This window comes from Podarcis filfolensis (assembly GCF_964270895.1).
Source record: "Podarcis filfolensis genome assembly, chromosome: 17".
NCBI lineage: Eukaryota > Metazoa > Chordata > Lepidosauria > Squamata > Lacertidae > Podarcis > Podarcis filfolensis.
This window is the reverse complement of record NC_139621.1, coordinates 20997321-21019464: the sequence shown is the minus strand read 5'-3', so window position 1 is coordinate 21019464 and position 22144 is coordinate 20997321. Positions and strand designations below refer to the sequence as shown.

At 41.0% G+C, this 22144-nt stretch overlaps 1 protein-coding gene across 42 annotated transcripts in view; it reads left to right on the top strand.

Moving 5' to 3' along the window:
* The window catches only part of PTPRD (protein tyrosine phosphatase receptor type D), a 1143290-nt gene that overhangs the window by 855501 nt on the left and 265645 nt on the right, over positions 1-22144 (top strand). The window contains exons 1-2 of one of the 42 annotated variants that reach the window (XM_083592706.1): positions 11259-11378; positions 12660-12782. The exons of 40 other annotated variants lie outside the window; for them this stretch is intronic. The gene's annotated coding sequence lies outside the window, so the exon portion shown is untranslated. Of the gene's footprint in view, positions 1-11258; positions 11379-12107; positions 12125-12659; positions 12783-22144 lie in introns of those variants that run through there. One more of the 42 variants, XM_083592707.1, reaches the window with a different exon arrangement.

The window sequence follows — 22144 nt, the reverse complement described above, 5'->3', positions numbered from 1 at the left end:
TTAATTGTAGTCTCGCTGCAAAACCCCACAGACAGAAGCACTTTTTATCAGGAGGTGTGTTCCCTTTGAAATGTAAACAAATAAAGTTTGATCGCTGCTGCACTTTGAAACACTGATTTTTCTTCTTCTGACTGCCGAGATAACAGGGCATGAAATGGGTGATTTAGTGATTTAGCTATCTAGGAATGCTCAAGTTTGTATAGACTCTTGCTACAGACAGATATAATGATGAGCTATGGTTTATCATGTTAGGAAGGAGCCATGGTGATGCAGCTCTTGGAAAAGTTCGTGCTTCCGTGAACCAGTGGACCATAATTATTTTCATGGCTATAATCTTCTGATTTAGTGTTGGAGCATGGACACATTTAGCATATTTGTCCCAAAACAGGATCTGTCTCTGGCCATGCACATAACTCATGCATTCTGTTTTGGGTCCTGGATAATGCTTGACATGGTCATTTCTGGTAAAAGCTTTTAGTTCATTAGAATGGAAGGAAAGCTTGTGCCGTTGTGTACACATTTCTCCACTGACAGCATGAAAAAACTGGAATTGGATAGCAGCCCAAGCTTCACCCCCCTCCCTCCCTGTCCCACACATGCACAAGGCAGCTGCAATAGTGCTTTTATTTTTCAATTAGGTATGATGTGTAAATATTCTGGTGTATGCTTGTCACTTTCTGGATGAATTGTTCCCCAGCTTAGCACTAACCATATAATATTCTGGAAAAGTAGTCCTTTGATAATACTAAATGTGCACTGTTTGGAAGAGAGAAAAACAGATATTACTTTGCCAGTTCTTCTTTGGACCGCAAAACATTGTGGCACCAGGTGCTGGTTTTGACCTTTAAAGCCCTTTGTGGCTTAGGGCCCTCGTATTTATGGGACCGCCTCTCCTGGTGTGCCCCGCAGAGGACCTTAAGGTCCATGAATAACCATTGTTTAGAGGTCCCAGGCCCTAAGGAAGTCAGACCATCCTCCATCAGGGCCAGGGCCTTTTCAATGATGGCCAGGAGGAAAAGGCCTTCAGAACTCACAGCCAAGCGATGTCCCTCTATTGGGACTTTAATAGGCGTGGTGTTTAGATATGCTAGAGAGCAGGCACACCCAGTTCACAAGAGAATGTGATCTACTCCCAGTATATAAACAAATTGGCAGTGATCTACCCATTGTCATTGGAGGGAGGAGGAGCATGCATTTTTGGGGGGGGGTCATAAACTTGTTGAGCTTTTTTGGGAGGGATTTTCTAGAGTTGTTGAGCTTTTTTTGGGGGGGGGAATGTAAAAAATCGCTCACCCGAGAGTACAGCGCTGGCAATCACACACAGCTCTAAAGCCGGAAGCGGGGGCGGTTACATTACTTGCCAGATCTACCAGGATCACCTCAGCAATCTACTTGTAGATTGCAGTCGACCGGTTGGACACGTCTACTGTAGAACAACTCTACAGAAACAAAATGAATCTGGGTTTGGTCAGTGCCCGGATAGAAAACTGTGTGGGAACCCCATGCAAGCCATCCTTCCTGGAAGACCATCACTAGACGAAAGGAAAAATATAATACAATAAAGATATGCACATGGATGGTGCTCCCTTATTCATTTTTCCATCTACCGTATTTTTTGCTCTATAAGACTCACTTTTTCCCTCCTAAAAAGTAAGGGGAAATGTGTGTGCGTCTTATGGAGCGAATGCAGGCTGCGCAGCTATCCCAGAAGCCAGAACAGCAAGCGGGATTGCTGCTTTCACTGCACAGCAATCCCTCTTGCTGTTCTGGCTTCTGAGATTCAGAATATTTTTTTTCTTGTTTTCCTCCTCCAAAAACTAGGTGCGTCTTATGGTCTGGTGCGTCTTATAGAGCGAAAAATACGGTACCTCTTTAGTCATCTTTCACCCATATCAGTTTCATGCCACCAAGTGCCTCTTGCAGTTTTCTGCTCATCGAGTGATATTTTGTATGTTGTAATTTCATCACCCCCCCCTTTTATTCAACTGTGTGGTGGAATTCAACATAGTGCTAAGGAGATCTTTGTTCACCTCAAGCAGTTATGTTTGTCTGAAGGAACAAACCCCACCCCACCCCGTAGGATTGTTCTAACCCTCATAAAGCGAGATGAGCGTCGCAACTCCAGAGTCAGTCATGACTGGACCTAATGGTCAGGAGTCCCTTTAACTTTTAAGGATATTTGGGGAAGGAGCAGGAAAGCCTGTTGCCCTGGCTTCTGCGAAGAGAATTGAGTTCTTGAAACTGGTCCTGTGTGTTCCATTTTAAGGATTTAAATTTTATTCGCATGGTAGTACGTATATCCATACAGCCCGAATGTCACGGCCCTTGCCATAGTGAATGGAAAGGGAACCAAAGAACAAAAAAAGCATATGCTCAAAACACATGGATTATTCTACATTTTTATATCTTCTTGGATAATCGTCCTGTTTCCTGGCTTGATTTGTTTTGCTGTGTAATGAGCATGCTAATGTTCGGTGTCGCTGAATAGCTTTTAAAGAGACCTAGTCACAAGGAATTGGATATATATATATATATATATATATATATATATATATATATATTATCAGCTCCCATAATGGTCTTTTCTCTACAATCAAGCGGTACATGAATTTTATGAAATAAATAAATAATGAAATTCAGTCTAGGGAGGAAAAATCAGTGATGGCTGTGATAAACCTTTTGATTTTATTCTAGAGGAAATATTTTATTTCCTTTTGAATATTCACACCAACTCACACAAGCGTAGAATGACCGTAGAGCTCTGTTTTTATTTTCTGAAAGCTTTTTTTTAAAAAAAAAAAATCTTTTGGGCTCTCCTTGATAGATTTCATTACTTAGTCAGTTTTTAACCTTGCATAAATGTCAATGGAGCCTCACAATACAATGGAGAAACAATACTTGCGTTTCACAACAAAACTAACAAAACTCATCTGGCTTCCCCTTCACTCTCTGGGAGAGGCAGCCAGCTGTACTTGTGGAGGTTCCTCAATATGAGCATGAATAGGCCTCTGCTAACCTTTTAGTGTGGAGCTTTTTCATGTGGAATAATGAAGACGGTTATTTTTCGATGCTATCTGTCTTCATTTGTGTGTGTGTGGTGCTCTTTCACACTTGATGTCAAATGTACCTGTTTCCAGTGCAGTTTCATGTAGTCTCAGTTGGAAATAAGTTTGAAAATGGAGTGTTGCCTGCATTCCCACCCCCCTTGCAAAAACCAGAGTTATTATATTTGCTTTCACCCTTTAAAAAAGTTATTTCAGTCGCACGTTACAATACAGCCCTAGGAATTCTTTTTGAGTTGATTTTACGAAAATTGCTATGTAGTATTGTGACAGTAATTTTACACTGCACTTGCTAAATTTGACATTAAAATGTGTCTCGTAAGGCACTTATATTATCAGTTTTCAAAAAGTTTTCTGAGACAGAAGTGGAAAAAGCCTATTACACAAAAATACCCAATTGAAGTTACTTTTTCACTTCTCTAATGTTATGTTATGCTTATCGTTCCTGAGGCAGTGACTCAATCACTGAAATGACGGCGAGTATTTCTAACCGGGGCTTTCCATTCTGTGCTTTACCCTGCATTTCAAAGTGAATTTAAAATATGTAGCTTAATTATTTGCATGAGACTGATTATAGAGTCTACAGAAGTGTCGATGCCAGAAAAAACCCCGTCATATAATGGTAGACTTCTCACAAGTGCAACACATCCATGAATATCTGTGCAGAAGAAAAATACACTGAATTCAACAGGACTTACTGTGACTTGTGTGTGCATATGATTGCAACACTAGACACCTTTAGCAATGCTGCAACTAACAATGAATATTTATTTTGTAGCTGCACAGTGCAGTAGGCATAATAATAATAATAATAATAATAATAATAATTTTTTATTTATACCCCACCCTTCCTGATTTAAAAACTGGGCTCAGGGTGGCTAGCAGCATATATAAAACATTGATTAAAATGCAACTTAAAAACAGCATAAAACAGCATAAAATACAATATAAAATGCAGCATCAATATCAATAAAATTCAAAAATTCAGGGGGCATGGGGGGGACACCCAGTCAGTAGACATCAAATGATCACCAAGGCTAACTGGCCAAGTTGGTCCAACTTGGGCCAACAAGGTAACCAGGGAAGAATTTAAATGTGGGGTCCCAGAAAGGGCTTCTTCATAGAAGAGGAAAGGGAAAAGAGAATAGAGGTTCAGGCTAATTCAAATTGAAGGCCAGGTGGAATAGCTCTGTCTTACAGGCCCTGTGGAAGGAGATCAAGTCCTGCAGGGCCCTAGTCTCGTGGGACAGAGCATTCCACCAGGTCGTAGCCATCACGGAAAAAGCCCTAGCCCTGGTGGAGGATAGTCTGGCTTCCTTAGGGCATGTGCTCAGTATGGTCTTATGTAGGGTTGCCACGTTTCAAACAGTGAAAATCCTGACAGAAAAGTTGCTGAGCTTTTTTTAGCTATACCCAAAGTTGTTTGAGCTGTTTTGGCAAAAATGCCGGTTTGGAGCCATTTTTACGGAATATTGGCAAAAACGGCACTGCCATGCGTCCAGATTTTCCCAGACATTCTTTTACGATTTCTGCCCGGACACTGCTGCCGACTGCAGTATTCTATATATGTCCAGGAAATGGCAATCCTAGTCTTACGTAGTTGTGTGTCCAACTTTCAAAAGCAAAATATTAGATAGTGCAACTTTAACCATGTACAGTATGATTCACTTTCCCACTGCGCCTTGTGGTGGTTTGCCTCTGACCTGTTCATTGCGGAAGCAGACATCAGCACAGTGCCTAGAAAGGCAAGTGCTTAGGGAATATTGCCATGAATTCATTGATAACCAGTCTCATAGTTCTTCCCGTGGAGAAGGTGCTATTTGGGCCACAGAGGTCACAGTTTGGCTACATCAGTATAGTTTGGCCTGAAGAACCACTCCTCCTTGTCCAGAGAAAATGATATGTTGGATGGTAGCAAGATGCTACACCTCACAGGAAACATCATCCACCTGTTGGCCAACCCAACTGCTGAAGAACACCAACAGTTGGAAAATACATTGAGGTAGCCTTCGGAAGGCGCTCAGAGAAGGCTTGGATATATGAGCAGGTTGAGGCAGATTGCTCAGGTCCTGAGGAGAAGGAGCCCAAGAAGAAAATGAGCCAGGGAAAGAACACATTTTAATGGCTCTTCTAACACAGGAAGAAAACCAGGCTGGGGGGACCAAGCTGCCTGATACTATCTTTGTAGCTGAGCATTTGTTCATGTTGGGGGTGGAGTGGGAAATATATATCTCATTTGCCCGGCCTGCCTTTCTTCTTATTGGCAAAAGAGATGCCAGACTTCTGTGTCTTATGACCCTCCTTTTGCTGCTGCTGCTGCTTCTTCATCATCTTCATCATCATCATCATCTTCTTCTTTTCCTCTTCCTCCTCCTCCTCCTCATTTCAATTTATATCCTGCCATTTTTCAAGTCTCAAAGTTTAGTTTGCCTCATTTCTGCATCAGTTTGCACTTAAGAAAGTACATAAAGGTTGTTGGCATTTTTGTGCATATTTCTTTTAATGTACACATTTTTGTACATATTTTTGCACACATTTTTTATGCACAATTTTTTGGGGTTAGCCAGTCACATGAGCAAATTTGGAGAAGTAGGAATTTTGAAAGGTAGCTGTGCTTCGGTTATCCTATTGGTTCGGGAAGTGTGTATTTGACGGTCTCACACTGAGATGTGAACCATAATGAGTTTTTCCTCTATGCTTGCAGACAACAGTGAAAGCAAATTGTTATGATAAGGAGGTCATCACTTGGGCTACCACAGATTTTTTTTGACTATGGCAGACCAACACGGCTACCTATCTGTAGCCTTCACACATAATCTATAAAAGAGTTTTCTAGATTGCACTGGTATGTTTTCGAACTGCTAGTATCTGAAGAAGTGTGCATGCACATGAAAGCTCATACCAAGAACTAACTTAGTTGGTCTTTAAGGTGCTACTGGAAAGAAAAAAAAATTTTTTTTTTTTTTTTACTATCTGTGTATCTGAAGAAGTGTGCATGCACACGAAAGCTCATACCAAGAACTAACTTAGTTGGTCTTTAAGGTGCTACTGGAAAGAAAAAAAATTTTTTTTTTGATCAGTATAGCTAATTAAATCATCAATGGATTGGACTGATTCCCTTACTTACAGCACTCACGCCTGGTCTCCCAGTGACATTTGGTTCATTTTAGTTCTTTGTGCAGCTCGACATTATAAATTTGGACTCCCATCAAGAAACGAAATCATGGCCAAGGATTGCAAGTCCCTGGCGTTCACCAAAGCAGAAGTTGGATTATGGTAACCCATGGATGTGCGGTCTCCTGAAAACTGCTGCTTGTGAGATATGCTTCAATAAAGTAGAAACAATAGCAACTAGACTGTGGCTAATTAGCACTTCCCCGTAACAGGGACCTTGCTATAGCAACATGACTTTGGGGGGCATATTACCATTTAATTGGGATTAGTTTTGTATTGTTTTTGTTTTTTGTTTCTTAAGGAGGATCACAGAATGTTCATATTTTTTACAGATATATACAGTGGTACCTCGTGTTGCATAACCTCCAGGTTACAAAATCTTTGGGTTACGGCCACAGCAAACCCAGAAGTTTATACTTCCAGGTTTTGCCACTCACGTATGTGCAGAAGCGCTCTATCGTGCCGCATGTATGCACAGAAGCGGCGCCTCTAGTTACAGATTTATCAGGGTGCGCATGGCACCCCAAAACGAATTAAACCTGTAACCAGAGGTACCACTGTATTTGGATGTCTATACATCCATCAGCTTAGGGTTTTGCAAAAGGCATTGCCTGGAAGCAAACCAAACCTGAACTGTACCATGCATTGCCATATAAACAAAGGGTTTTCGTTGGCATTAGTGGAACTTTTTGCTGGAATGCTTCTGTCTTGGGAGACAATGGAGGATTGCACCTTTGGGGGAGAAGACAAGCTGTTGGAGAGTTGTGATTCAAGGACCCGCCACCCGCTTGAGGATAAGAAAGACACATGGACACGGTATATTAGGTTAATGGGCTAAAAAAGGCCACAACTTTATTGATTACAGCATGTGAGAGGTATTGGCTTAGGCATTGGATAGGTCATAGTTATTTGATGTATCAGAACAAGTTTTATTCCAAAATTGTGTTTCAGAGTGGTGCTGTTGTATTATTAATTTAATATATCGTATTTATTTATTTTAGATAACCTATACTTTCCTTTCCCAAAATGAAGTGGATTTTCCACAATCACATTGAAATTAACAATTTTATATAATTCTTTCCTGTGAAAGATCTTCGGACTTTTTAAGCTATTCACTGATTGATGAAGTGCCAGCCTCTTTTCCCAAGTGAATTAGAAATTTGATTGTGACTGAGACTCTATAATACAATCTGCTATCTCTCTCAATAGTAAGAAATAATAAAAGCAAAATCACAATATGGAGTTGCCATTAACAGCTGACCTATGTTCAGTAGAGCCATGTAATTGAATAATACAGTTTATGAAGAGAGTGAATTATTAGAAGAAATGGAATTTAAGAGTAGCAAAATGATAAGGCAGCTCTGGATGAGTGTAAAAATAATTCTACAATCCAGGTGTGGATGGAGGGTGAGAGAGAATTCTGTCTTTGATCCCCGTGGGCTAGTTACATCCCTTAGCCATAACGACTTTGAAGGTCCATTACGACAAATATAAATAACTGCAAAGCATTTCTTTGTTGATGGTGACACAATTTCACAGGTAAAAGGCAATCAGGATGAAATTATATTCTTCACATTTAAGTTACACATCAGCAAAATGCGACAGACACAGATAAAAGTAAGATATGGGCGCAAATAGGGTGCGCATCAGAATAGTAATTTTGATTTTCAAAATGGAGATTTTGAAAGTCTCCATTCTACTTTTTATGCAGACTAGTCATCTTTGAAGTGTAGTAACCAGAGTGCACACACATACCTCTCTTTTTGCAGTAGTCATAAAAATACACACATTGGTTGGTGAATATAATAGTGTTACAAAAGTCCCATACCTGCCCCCCCCTGCCAAGCAGTGGCCAGAGCACATGGGGTCGCAGGCGCACACACAGGGTCTGTGTCCCTTTGGAGAATAGAAGGCACTGTGGAGACTGTCGTGCTTTAAGGAATAGGGTTTATTCGCCTATTTACACCCTCGGTCTGCATGTAGGAGCCCAGATCTTACAGCATGGCCCAAAGCATTGCAGGCAGTCCTTCTTTCCTCCTCACCAAGATGGATCTCCCTCTTCTTCTTCTTCCTCCTCCTCCTTCCCAGAAGTCCCTTGGTCTCCCCCAGAGCAGTTACCCTGGCAAACTTCCAAATCTCCAGTCTCTGGTCATATCAGGGGCAAGGAGTTGTTGACCATCCTCAATGGCTCTCTATTGTAATGCAAACCGCTCTGCTCTTCCCTTGGCCAGCCAGACTGGTTTGCCCAGGAATCTCTTGTCTGGCACAGCCCCACAGTTTTATGTTTTTTTAATCTATATCCCAATCAAAATCCTAGAATTTAGGGGGATCCCTCCTAATTCTAGAACGATAGTAAGGCTAACACTGTTCAAACTTCCGTTCTCAACACCAGAATCTTAGAAAAACCTAAAGGAAACAAAAGAGGAATAAGAAAAACCAATGGGCAGACTTTACAGCTAAACAGACATTTGGCAAAACTGACTGTCATCCAAAGAACAGAAGATTGTGTTCTTCTAAAACCTGCTTGGCTTTTAGAAAGCTCCCCAAACTAGGAAGGTTTCCTGGGCTTGGATCAAAACTACATCATAGAAGAAAATTAAATTAAAGCTTTTACAGAAAACTATCTCATACCCAGGGGATGTGGGTGGCACTGTGGTCTAAACCACTGAGCCAGGGCTTGCCGATCAGAAGGTCTATCGTTCGAATCCCCGCAACTGGGTGAGCTCCCATTGCTCAGTCCCAGCTCCTGCCAACCTAGCAGTTCAAAAGCATGTCAGTGCAAGTAGATAAATAGGTGCCGCTCCAGTGGGAAGGTAAACAGTGTTTCCGTGTGCTGCTCTGGTTTCGCCAGAAGCGGCTTAGTCATGCTGGCCACATGACCCGGAAAAACTGTCTGCGAACAAACGTTGGCTCCCTTGGCCAGTAAAGTGAGATGAGCGCTGCAACCCCAGAGTCGTTCATGACTGGACTTAACTGTCAGGGGTCCTTTACCGTTTATCTCATACCCAAAGCTGGACTCCAAATGCACACTTACCACTAAAATGGAAAGCAAGAGATCTCTATTTTGTCTGTGTGAATTTTGTATTCACTTCCTTTCCCACTGGCCTTCGATGCTTCCAGCAGCAACTCATGCATCTTTGTGATTGTTTCTGTGTGCAAAATACAGGCTAGGTGGGCAAGGACTTATTTTTCTCCCTCAAACCCAGGTATAATGGTTTTCCTGTTTGAAAACATCTAGATTATTCAGTGCCGTATGCTGCAGAAAGCTGCATCTTAGTTATAGGCTGAAACCCTGGCATCTCCAGGTAGGATCAGGAAAGATCCATTTCTAAGATGCTAGACAGCTGACTGCAGTCAGTGTAGACTAGAGGTATTCATTGCAGTGCCCCCAGATGCTGTTGGACTCCCATCAACCCCACCTATCATGGCCAGTGATCAAGGATGAAGGGAATTTACAGTCCAACAATATCTGGAAGGACACCATGTTGGCTACCCTGGGTGTCGATCAGGAATGGGGAAGTTCAGGTGGAGGAAGGCCTTTCACCTTGTCTAGCCATCCTTTGGGACTCTCCCAAGGCCACAGCTTCTCCTCCTGCTTGGCGTCATCCTTGTGTAGCTTTGCCTGGCTGGAGTTGAGATTCTGTCTCTTGGTTCCTTGCATGTGTTTGTGTGCAGAAGCCCCATCTTTTGTCGAGCTAGAATGTAACCTACTGAACAAAGGTAAGATCCTTTGCTGCTTTTCTACAAAAGGAGTTGCTGGAACTCACCATGAACACCACCCTTGTTCTCTTACAATGGCAATGGTGCCCACCTGAGAGGTGCCAGAACTGAATTCCTGCAAGTTTCACCTGAAAAAATGTCCTGGTAAGCTCCATTCGCTTTGGACCCTGTCAACATCACTTTGCCTCGAGCTCCATCCAGCCCCAGTATGCAGCTCCTGGAAGGAATGTGTCCTTGAGATGTCAAAAGTCCCCTCACCAGTAAAGACAATAAATAGTTAGGGAAACTTTCAAACTTCCAAACTGCTGCTTATGGTTCTTCTAAAAATTACCCAGAAATCCATCCAGCTAAGAGGGGAAGATTATGTTGTTCCTCTCCCTCTCACTACAAGAGATGGGGACAGGGATATTTCAACATGGCTGTAATGACATGGATTCCTGGAGTCAGATAATGGCACCCGCCATCACCAGAGGCCTTAAGGGATGTAATATGTTAAACAATCTTGCCATTTTGTTCTTAAAGCACAAGGGAAATCTTTTCATAAATTAAAAAGGTGCCATCATATTTCATCTGCCTTTGGATTACATGATATAAGTTAATTCTGTCCTTAGTATTTAATTGCAAAAATCAACAAAACACGAGGGCCATATGTTTTCTTACTTAGCTTAAATGTCATACACATGAAACTTCTTGCCCGCTGAGTTTTTCTGAACAGTTTTTTAACTTCCTGATTGTTCAGTGTGAAGACTGGAGAACCATTTAAAAGAACAAAAAATAATAATGTGGAACTGTATTGTTTTCTTTTCACTGAGTTACCAAAATCAAAAGCTTTTTCACTAGATAACCTTTGATAAGTAAAAATGTTACCCTCGGAGCATGTTCCCTGGAAGGAGAACAGCAGTAGTTTACAATTCCAGTATAATGTAACCCATCAAATTGTCCAAAATATATACTGATTGACCACTCAGATCAATTGCGGAGCTTGGCTGAAGTACCGTATTGGCTCAAATATAAGCTGCACCCGCAAATAAGCCGCACCTTTAAAATTTGGTGGCTTGGGGGAGGCTTGGGATCCACGGACGGGACGGGTGCCATTGCCCTGAGCTTCTGGGCTGCTTCCTGGGGGGGGGGGGGGAGCCATGCTGCTTTGCTGGCAGCGCAAGGTCACGAATATAAGCCACACTTTAACTCTTCACTATCGGAATTTGGAAAAAAAGTGTGGCTTATATTCGGGCCAATATGGTATATATAAATACTACAACACTGGGAAGACTCACACTTGGAATGTTCTATAGCCTTCCATAGAATTTGGAACAGTAGAATAGTGACCAATAGTAGCTGCTGTCATGCGGGTCTCTGCACTCTCCCCTGGTCTCCCAGAACACAGAGAGACATGGAGAAGACGGAGCAATGAGAGACAAGGTGATGTAGCCTTAGACTGCTGGGGAAGGAACCAGGGAAGAACCTTATAGAGCCGTGGGAAGGTAGGGACCGTCAGTCCTCTCAACTGCCTCATTGGGCAGGACCTACTGTCATCACTAAGCCTGCACTGTTTAGGTTTCTTTGGATAACAAATTAACTTTGCAGACAGTGGTGGTTTATTTATTTATTTATTGCTGACCTACTCCTGAGTCCAGCTCCTGATAGGTAGGCAGGAACTAGTTCAGGTTTAGAACCACAGTCCTCTGGTTTATTTTGTATTCCATTCTGCCTTTATGTCTGCTTTTCATCTACATTTTATTTCTCATAAAGTGCTGACCACTGAATGTGTGTACAGTGGAACTTAATCTCAAACTTAATCCGTTCCGGAAGTCCGTTTGATTCCCGAAATGTTCAAAAACCAAGGCACGGCTTCCGATTGGCGCAGGTGCCCCGGAAACAATAGCCGACAGCCGCACCGGATGTTCGGCTTCCGAAAAATGTTCGGAAACTGGAACACTTACTTCTGGGTTTTTGCCATTTGGGAGCCAATTTGTTCATCAACTAAGCCGTTCGAGAACCAAGGTTCCACTGTATTTGCCAAACTAGGATTCTAGAATCCCCACATGTGTATAGAATCCAGGCTACTGAAACCAGCACGTTCTTCTGAGCTCTGGGAGAGACCTGGGGAGCATGGCCTGCCTTTACACTCTGAGTAACTTATAAGGGAATCATGCGGGAAATGCAGGGTGAGTTGGTCTCAGAATTGCTGGTCTTTAGGAAGTTGGGAGTAGTCCGCCAGAGAAATGAACATGCTGCTTTGATCTCTGCAGTGGGATAAGGCAGCTGGAAGTTAGCTCTTCTTTCCCCCAGCAAGTTGCGTGCAAGATTTAACCAAGGGGTGCTGGGTGCATTGGCCTTTTGAAAACGATAACTGCTTTGGCAGCACCCCCAACCTCCCATCCTTGTTTCTGGAGATGTAGGTGACCAAAAAGGAGATTGGGTGGCGACAACTACCATATAGTAAAGCAGAGAGCCAGTGTGGTGTAGTGGTTAAGAGTGGTGGACTCGTAATCTGGTGAACCGGGTTCGCTTCCCCGCTCCTCCACATGCAGCTGCTGGGTGACCTTGGGCCAGTCACACTTCTCTGAAGTCTCTCAGCCCCACTCACCTCACAGAGTGTTTGTTGTGGGGGAGGAAGGGAAAGGAGAATGTTGGCCGCTTTGACTTCTGGTAGTGATAAAGCGGGATATCAAATCCAAACTCTTCTTCTTCTTCTTGCAGTTTGACAAGGAAAGCTCTCCCCAACATCGCAACAAAACCTAGATGTGGAAGTTCACTTTTCACCTAAGTACAGCCAGAGCAAATTGTGCACTAATTAGGGCAGCTATGATAAGACAAACAGAGGTGTCTCCCCCCCCCCTCTTTCAAACCTTGCTAAGTTATAGCTGATATGTTTTCTTGCTGATCTTGGAGGATGGATAACTTTATCTGCTGGGTGGTCTCGTATGTGACACAGAGAGGGAAGTTCCATCCAAAAAAATAAGCTATAATAATAACCGTTTGGGATTAGCCTTGGAGACCTATAAATCTTTCATAGCTCAACAGCTCTAGAGAGAGTGATTTCTTTTAAGTAGCCTCATGATTAATAGCAACTTTGTTCTGCTATGAGAACAGGGAAACACATTTTTAAAAGGCTTAATGCTACGACAAACTAAAAGAACTTAATCTAATATAATGGTTACAATTTGGCACAGTCACACAACTTAGCAGTGGGCATGGAAATGCACATATGGGCCAGGATCCAAGCAAGCTCCGGAGGGGTTTGGTTGCCCCCCGCCCCCGCCCAAACAGCAACTCCATATGCCTCATGCCAAATTGCAAACGGAGTTTGACACCAAATGTTGAAAGCAGTTTGAGATATGGCAAGAAGATCAGCTGTTTCAAGGGGGAGGAGGGTGTCAAGAATCTCACTGGGTATGCCGAAGCCTTTGGGCATACCCTAAGTAGCTCTTTGGATCAAAGCCACGAATTGCATGGAATGGAAAGATGTCAGGCTTGAACTCTTGAACTTTATTAAATATAGCACATTTATATGAAATTGCCTAAAGGGATAATATCCTTTTACTCAGCATGCTTTTAATTCCGTACAAGTATTTATTTATTTATGCTAGGGGGTATATTTCCAGTAGCCTCAAGATAACATATATTGCGCAGACCATCTTTCCTTAAATCAACGTATTTTGATAGTCAAGACTGTAAAAGCATTATTTCTTTGTAAATTTGAATCCATTACCAGTTTCATGTAATCAGCACTTATGATTGAGGCTGATCTGACCAGTCTCTTACTAAGATTTGGACTGTGCTTGACCTTCTAAGCATTCTGTATTTTTACAGAATTATTGTGGTATCAGTTGCTAAGCTTAACTTTTGATGTGAACGAACACAAAATTTTGTATCCATTGTAGCTAATGATAGTTGTATAATAATAATAATAATAATAATAATAATAATAATAATAATAGACATATATTGGGGTTGTAGAAGCAGAACTAACAAAACAAAACATCCTTCACAGTTTGCTAACGTTGCATTTTAAGTTTTCATGACCTTCCCTGGGACCTTGGGGTGAAAGGCAAGTAATTGATGATGATGATGATGATGATGATGATATTACATAGAGTGTATCATCATTAATCTCTTGAGTGGCTGCAAAACTACAGTAACTCTTGTCTGCTTCCTATAGACAACCTGGATAGAGATAAATAAAAATGCTGGTGGGGGGATGTTTATTTTAATTGGCCATGTTGTTTCAATTTCAGATATTAATAAAGGCTGAGACATGCAACAAGCCTGTCTGAGCAGAACATTAAGTCTGGCTTCAAGAAGTTCACAGACTGGATAAAGTGTTGCTCATATATGTGGCTTGAGAACGTAATGTTAATTATTTAAATACAAGGTTTCTTCATTCAATCTCTGGGTGGCCCCTGTTGGGTTTTGGCTGTCATTGTCATTAAAAGAATTTGTAGCATTGCAGGAATAGGATTTTTCAATGAAAAGCCTTAATAATTAAATAAACGCTACATGTTCGAAACACACTTTTCTGATGTTAATGCTGTATTCATTTATTCCCTAATGCTTAAAAAAATATTGCTGCATACTGCATTTCTTTGAGTGGGTTTATCCAACATAGATTTACATCGTGCCTAGGCTAAATGACAAATAACCAAGCAACATTAGCATTAATCATTTCCATTCCTGAATTTACTTTCAAGGCATTGTTGCTGGATAAGTGACTTTTGCAATAAGCCAAGCATTTTTTTTGCTTCTGTGAATATCTGTTTATTTAAGCCATTTATAGAGTGTTTTGCTTCTGAATATGACTTTTTGATAATGTTTTTTTTGAGCTGCTGCATATGATATATATTTAAAAATATATTCAAGCACTATTTCAAACACCAAAGTAAGTTACTTTTTTTAAAAAAAAGTGTATAAGCTGTGAATCAAGGGCATTTAAAAGTTAAAGGAATGAAGCTTTATTCAGGAGCTAATTATATAAATCACATTGGAAACTAGCGCAGCTCATCTAGTCATGCAGGGCAGGCAGATTATTACGACAAAAGTGAGGGCTGGAGGCTGGCGCCGCAGCAATTCAGGCTGCTGTACACGCCCCCTTGAAGGCACCTGGTTGGGTGCCTGGCCGAGGGCATGGGCACCAGCCAGGTGAGTGGGAGGCAGGGGGCAAACGCCCCCTGCTTGAGGCGGAGTCCGGCTCCCGGCCACAACCACTCCCCTCTCTTGCAGGGAGGAGAGTCTCTATTACTACTACTACTATTAGATGGGGACTGCTGGTTATTAGAGACTTTGCTTGCACTATATTCCATGGCTAACCTCTGAGAATAATTATAGATACAGTGGTACCTTGGGTTACATATGCTTCAGGTTACAGACTCCTCTAACCCAGAAATAGTAACTTGGGTTAAGAACTTTGCTTCAGGATGAGAACAGAGATCGTGCTCCAGCGGCGCGGCGGCAGCAGGAGGCCCCATTAGCTAAAGTGGTGCTTCAGGTTAAGAACAGTTTCAGGTTAAGAACAGATGTCTGGAATGAATTAAGTACTTAATCAGAGGTACCACTGTAATCTAACCTAGAGGTTACCAGAGCACAGGCGATAGAAATTAGTCTATCCCTGTCCACATACCCTTTTTTTAGTCAGGTACTCAGAACTGTGCAACTATAGACTGTGCAACTGAGACTCCTGGGTATAGGGTGATATGTAAATTTAAATAACAATGATAATGATAATGATGACGACAGCACACAGGGGAAGAAGAGAGGGAATGTTCTATCTGAGAATCTGAAACGCTTGCCCTGACGAAACAGTCACCTGTGCTCAACATTCAATTCCCTACTTATTTTTAAATCATTGGAGCCTACATATGAAACAAATGGAAGGTTGAGGTTCAAAAGTATAAACATAGAAAGTTCATGAATAGTTTTAAATAGCAGTCAGTTTTAGGATGAATTCTCTTTATTTCTAGTATAAAAACATTTCTGATATAGCATAGCATATCTGGGTTTGTTTTATTTTAATTGATCACATTTGAACAGGAGGATTATGCAAACTTGCAATCTTTTAAGAATAGCTTTCAGTATGCTATAGTGAATATTTTAAAATGGTAAAAACCACGATATATTAAATAATTCCAGAAAGACATGCAAATCAGACTTGATTTTTAATTTTTAATTTGAAAACCCACAAGCTCTTCCTTGCATGTGAATTAAGTATGAAAATATTTGAAACAGCCAGGACTTTTGAATGAAGATTGATTCCTTATACACTGATGAAATGCCTACTATTCACTTGGGCCTTCAGAAACTTAGTGTCCCAGGGACTGAATAACTGTAAATATGATAATGTACTGTAGATTTTAGGAATAGTAGTGTTTTTATTTATTTTATTTTATTGTGAAACATTTTGTAATGGTATTTTATGTTGTACACCACCCTGGGCCCATTTGGTATGAAAAGTTATTTAGAAATAATACTAATTATAATAGTAATAAAGGTAAAGGTAAAGGGACCCCTGACCATTAGGGTCCAGTTGCGGCCGAGTCTGGGGTTGTGGCGCTCATCTCACTTTATTGGCCGAGGAAGCCGGTGTACAGCTTCCGGGTCATGTAGCCAGCATGACTAAGCCGCTTCTGGCGAACCAGAGCAGTGCACGGAAACGCCATTTACCTTCCCGCCAGAGTGGTACCTATTTATCTACTTGCACTTTGATGTGCTTTCAAACTGCTAGGTTGGCAGGAGCAGGGACTGAGCAACGGGAGCTCGCCCCATCATGGGGATTCGAATCGCCGACCTTCTGATCGGCAAGTCCTAGGCTCTGTGGTTTAACCCACAGCGCCACCCGCATCCCTTAATAACAGTAATAGTAGTTCTTATTATAATGATAGCAGCATCAGCTTTGGCAAATGGATGTTAGTGTTAACCTGATGGAATTGGCAGCCTCTGAGAAAGAGGTATGGCAAACTCGTACCACTGTTTAGCCTTCAGTTGAGATTCTGTTAAAGGAGCTTCCTGCAATATTTTATAATGCCTCACTATTACACATCCTACAATAATATCACACATATGGGATTGTGCCCTTTTGTATCTTGTGGATACAAAAATTACCAAGGATGGTGAAGTAAGTGTTTAATCCTCACTTGCCTTCTGTTTTGTCTATTTTATAATGCCTCACTATTACACCTCCAGCAGATGCAAAACTGGCAACAGCGGTTTCCAGCATGAGCTAATGACTGGTCCAAGGTCACATTGTGACCATCATGGTAAACTGAGGGTTTGAATCTAGTTCTCCATGTCTAGTATGAGATTCCAACTACAGTGGTACCTCGGTTTTCAAACGTAATCCGTTCTGGAAGACCGTTCGACTTCCGAAACGTTTGAAAACTGAGGTGCAAAGGGTGGTCTGCAAATTCAGTGGAGAAAATTGAAAAAACGTGCAGTGGAAGCCTTCCAAGGTGTTTGACTTCCAAGGTGCATTCAAAAATGGAAGAATTTACTTCTGGGTTTTTGGTGTTCAAAAACCGAAACATTCAGCTTCCGAGATGCTCGAAAACCAGGGTACCACTGTATTACATTGCACTGGTTCTCATGACATGACTGCAGCGTCACAGCTCTTGGCTTTTGCTGCTTATAGTAACTACTGTTTTTTAATTCTAAATTTTAATACCTTGTTGCAGTACTTCTTGGGTTGGTCCGAAATAAGCAAAAAAGGAGCACTGCTTTTTTTTTAATTTAATCTGAAAAGTATGAACAAAGACATATTTATTCCAGCTTTACCTGTAAAAAGTGTAGTCAGTGTTACTGCACATTCTGTATAATCTAGAGTCACCTTTCTTAACCTTCGTTCTCCAGATGGTTTTGAACTACAACAACCATCATCCATGACCACTGGCCATGCTGGCTAAGAATGATGGGAGTTGTAGTCCAACAACATATTGGAACCCAAAATTGAGAAAATGTGATCTAGATTAATTCTGGTGAAACACTAAAGAGAAATTGCTAAATAAAGGAGGAAATCTTTTTCCCTCAAAATAAAAGAGGACACAGGATGTGTGTGTGTGTGTCACAACACACAATTATGCATCTATTGAACTAAATGTGTCTGTCAAATTTATAAATGCACATTTGTTTTTATTCTAAGATATTTGAAATTTAAACTCCTATAAAACCATTTAAAAACTGTTCATTGCAAGTATGTGCAATGTTCAGTCCTTTGGGGAAAATTAGTGTCCAATTCAGATTAATTTTTGCTTTAATTGTGCCTTTGGTGACAGATGATGAAAAGTCAATTACATAAACTACTTGAGTCTCATGCAGTTCAATTATAAAATTCACATTTACACAATTAAGTAAAACTATCTACTAACAATAATAAAGATGCTACTTCAAAGGTTTTCTTAGTGCTGAATTTTCCAGCTTAATGGATCTCTGTGTTTTCAGGAGAATGAAAAGCTTGTGATGTCATACCTGTAATAAGAGTCAAATTTCACAATAGTATCCCATCTTCAGGTGGTGGGAAATATTTTTTCTTTGATTGTATGTTGTTGTTTAGTCGTTTAGTCGTGTCCGACTCTTTGTGACCTCATGGACCAGAGCACGCCAGATTTAGTATCCTTCAAGGAACATAAAAAGCAAAGGTAATAATGTTTTACATATTTTTATTTCTGTAAATTACCTTGAGTCATTTTGAGAGAGGCAACTAATGATGCAATCCCAATCACACTTACTTGGGAGTAAGCCCCATTGAATGTAATAGGATTTACCTTTGAGTAGATGTGGTGAGAGTAGATGGAAGTGAGTAGATGGAAGTGAGAGTAGGTGGAAGTAGATGGAAGTGAGAGCTGGACCATAAAGAAGGCTGATCGCCAAAGAATTGATGCTTTTGAATTATGGTGCTGGAGGAGACTCTTGAGAGTCCCATGGACTACAAGAAGATCAAACCTATCCATTCTTAAGGAAATCAGCCCTGAGTGCTCACTGGAAGGACAGATCCTGAAGCTGAGGCTCCAATACTTTGGCCACCTCATGAGAAGAAAAGACTCCCTGGAAAAGACCCTGATGTTGGGAAAGATGGAGTGAACAAGGAGAAGGGGATGACAGAGGACAAGATGGTTGGATAGTGTTCTCGAAGCTACCAGCATGAGTTTGACCAAACTGTGGGAGGCAGTGGAAGACAGGAGTGCCTGGCGTGCTCTGGTCCATGGGGTCACGAAGAGTTGGACACGACTAAACAACTAAACAACAACAGATGTGGTTAGGATGGGCCTGCAAGAAATTCAAATAACAACAATAAGCAGTTGGGCAAACCAAAATGTCACAACACTGACAAGCTTTCAAGTATAAAACCAGGGCAGAATTGACAATTGGAGAACAACAATTATCCATTCATTCATTGTATTTATATATTGTCTTACTACCAAGGCACCCGAGGTGGTATACAATTTTAAAGCACTAACACAAATTATATAAGATGTAAAATTGAGGGGGGAGAGAGTGTGAATCTTAAATTCTCCTCTTAAACAATAATTTCAAAGCGGCACATCTTCCATCCCCACAAAAAACAAAAAAACTTCCAGGCTTGCAGATGAATTCCAGGATTGCATAAAAGTGGCTTTTATATCACGTGAAAACACAATGACAATGTAGAAATTAATAGTTAGGAAAACGTCTTCAGCATTTCATATTATTTACATTTTGGGTTCAAAACCTAAGAAAACCTATGAAACCTAAGTGGGCTGTGAATTACACAGTCTAGAAATCGCAGCTCTATGCAATGCTTGTATTATTCAAAAACATACATTGCATTGTAATCTGAGTTTTTCATAAATGTAGAAAATCCCCATGTTTGTTTAACGGGAAACAGGAAGTGATTGGCTTAGGAAAGGCGACAGCAAGGACAGATCTGTAATGGACTCTGTTATGTGTTCATCTGCAGAACGCTTAAATAAAACAGCTTGATTCTGAATATAGACTGAAACAAAGAGAAATAATGTTGAAGACGTGCAGTTGCTCATTCAGCAAAAGCTACTTAGAAAATGCTTGTGTAATAATAATTAGGGGAAATAATTGTTCTTTTACGTGGTTACTACATTTTATTTTAATGGAACATTTTGAATTAATAAACCCACCCATACTCTTCTTCTGTCAGTAATAACTATTGTGTATCTTATCAGATAATTAATGGCCATAAACATAACAGAACTACTCCAGACCAGTAGCACATTTATTTCTTTGCCTATTGCTTAAAAAATTAAAAAAGAAGTCTTAATAAAGTAATAGAAATTCCAATTTTCTCATTTACATTTTATATTTTATTGTATCAGTGCAACTCCACTGACATCAATAGAGATGCTGTCAGGAAATGAAATGATCTGTCAGGCCAGACTGCATAATTTTTTTTTTTTTTTTTTTTGCAAGAGCCAGACTTTATGAGACTTGAAGAGGAATCTGAGGTGGCTGCTACAAGCTGGGCAATTAGAATGCCAATAGGAAACAGAGTAGAGTTCAAGTCTGGATGAAATTCAGGCAGTGAAGAAAACGAATAAGAATCCAATTTAGGGGACAAGGTGTAAGGTAACAAGTCTCGTAGCAACTTGTTACAAAAGACAGATCATGCATATAGCCATTTTTGATCATCAGCCCTCCCTGAATATTACTCAGCTGTTGATGTAAACCTGTTGCATCTAGATTAGGGGTGCCCAAACTTTTTTCAAAGAGGGCCAGATTTGATGAAGTGAACATGCGTGAGGGCCGACAAAAGTTGTTGGGCTTTTTTAAGGATTGAAGTTGTTGAGCTTTGACCCCAATAAATAAACTGCCACAGGGCCCTGGTAAAACCAGCTGGGGGATCAGATTAGGCCCCCCAAATGGACTTTGGACATGCCTAATCTAGATTCAGGTAGGTAGCCGTGTTGGTCTGACGCAACCATAAGACGCAAGGGGAAATGTCTGTGTGTCTTGTGGAGTGAATGCGTGGTCCCTGGAGCCGAATTGCCCAGGGGCAAAAAGCAGATCATGGAGCAGGCTAGCAGGCGGGGCCCATAACTTACATCATAGGAGCCCACACAACACAAAACACTGTTGCTGTATGTAGGTTTTATTTTATTTGTTTTTTATCTTATATTTTGGAAATGTACATCCAGTGGTTTTTTTCCTTTTGTTTTTTTTGGGGGGCCCCCAAGAGAGTGGGGCCCTAAGCTATAGCTTGTTTAGCTTATACGTAAATCCGGCGCTGGCTGTACACACGAGGAGTGGCTTTTGAAAGGCAAAAATCCCAGAGCAAGTTCTGAATTCACTTCCTTTAGACACCCTCATCAAGCCGCTGATTGAAAGGATTGTGTGTGTGTGTGTGTGTGTGTATGTGTGTGTAGCCCTGGTAATGCCATGCACACTGTATTAATTTGTGCGAATCAGTCTCTAGAAAGAATAATGTCAGCGAACTTTCACTGGTGCCCAGATAAAATGTGTGGCCAGAATTGCAACATTCGTTCTTTCCACCTTGGACCTTATAACGAAGGGCTGTATCCAACCCTGCAGGTCCCCTCACACAACAGACTTTGGTGGATGCAAAGATGTGCCTAGACTTCTATTTCCATAGTTGTCTGCTGTTGCGCCACCACGTGCACCAATGTTTTGTTGTTCTGTTATGCCATATGTCACAACGTATGTGCAGGCACTATTTCTGGACAAAGCTTCTGCCCTGTATGTTTCAAAGGTGGAATTGAAGGTCTGTCAGCATAGAAATGTGTGGAGAAATACGACACCTTTTAATGGAAGAGCGCGTAATGGTAAATAGTCCATTTAATTTCACAAAAGTGCTTCTGGGAACAACTTTGTATGACAAATACTACTTAAGAATTTCTATATTTAACGGCAAGGCATAAGTACAGCATGTCATTTTATACGAAATGTGGGTTTGTTGCTGTCTGATGTGAAGCTTAAGTGCAGGTATTTTAGAGACAGCCATCTATTTAGTGAGCCTACCATTTTCGTGCCATATTGTTTGACTGACTGACTTGCCTGCCAAGCCATTTATTACACTTCCTAGGGGGAAAAGGCAAATGTCCTTCTAAACATTCTTTGTGATAATCACTAGCAGACTTAATGAAACTTAGTTACAGCTACTTGGTGTCTTATAGTACTCTGGTGGGGAAGGTAGGAAGTGTGTCAGATTATACCTATTCAATCAACTTGTGCAG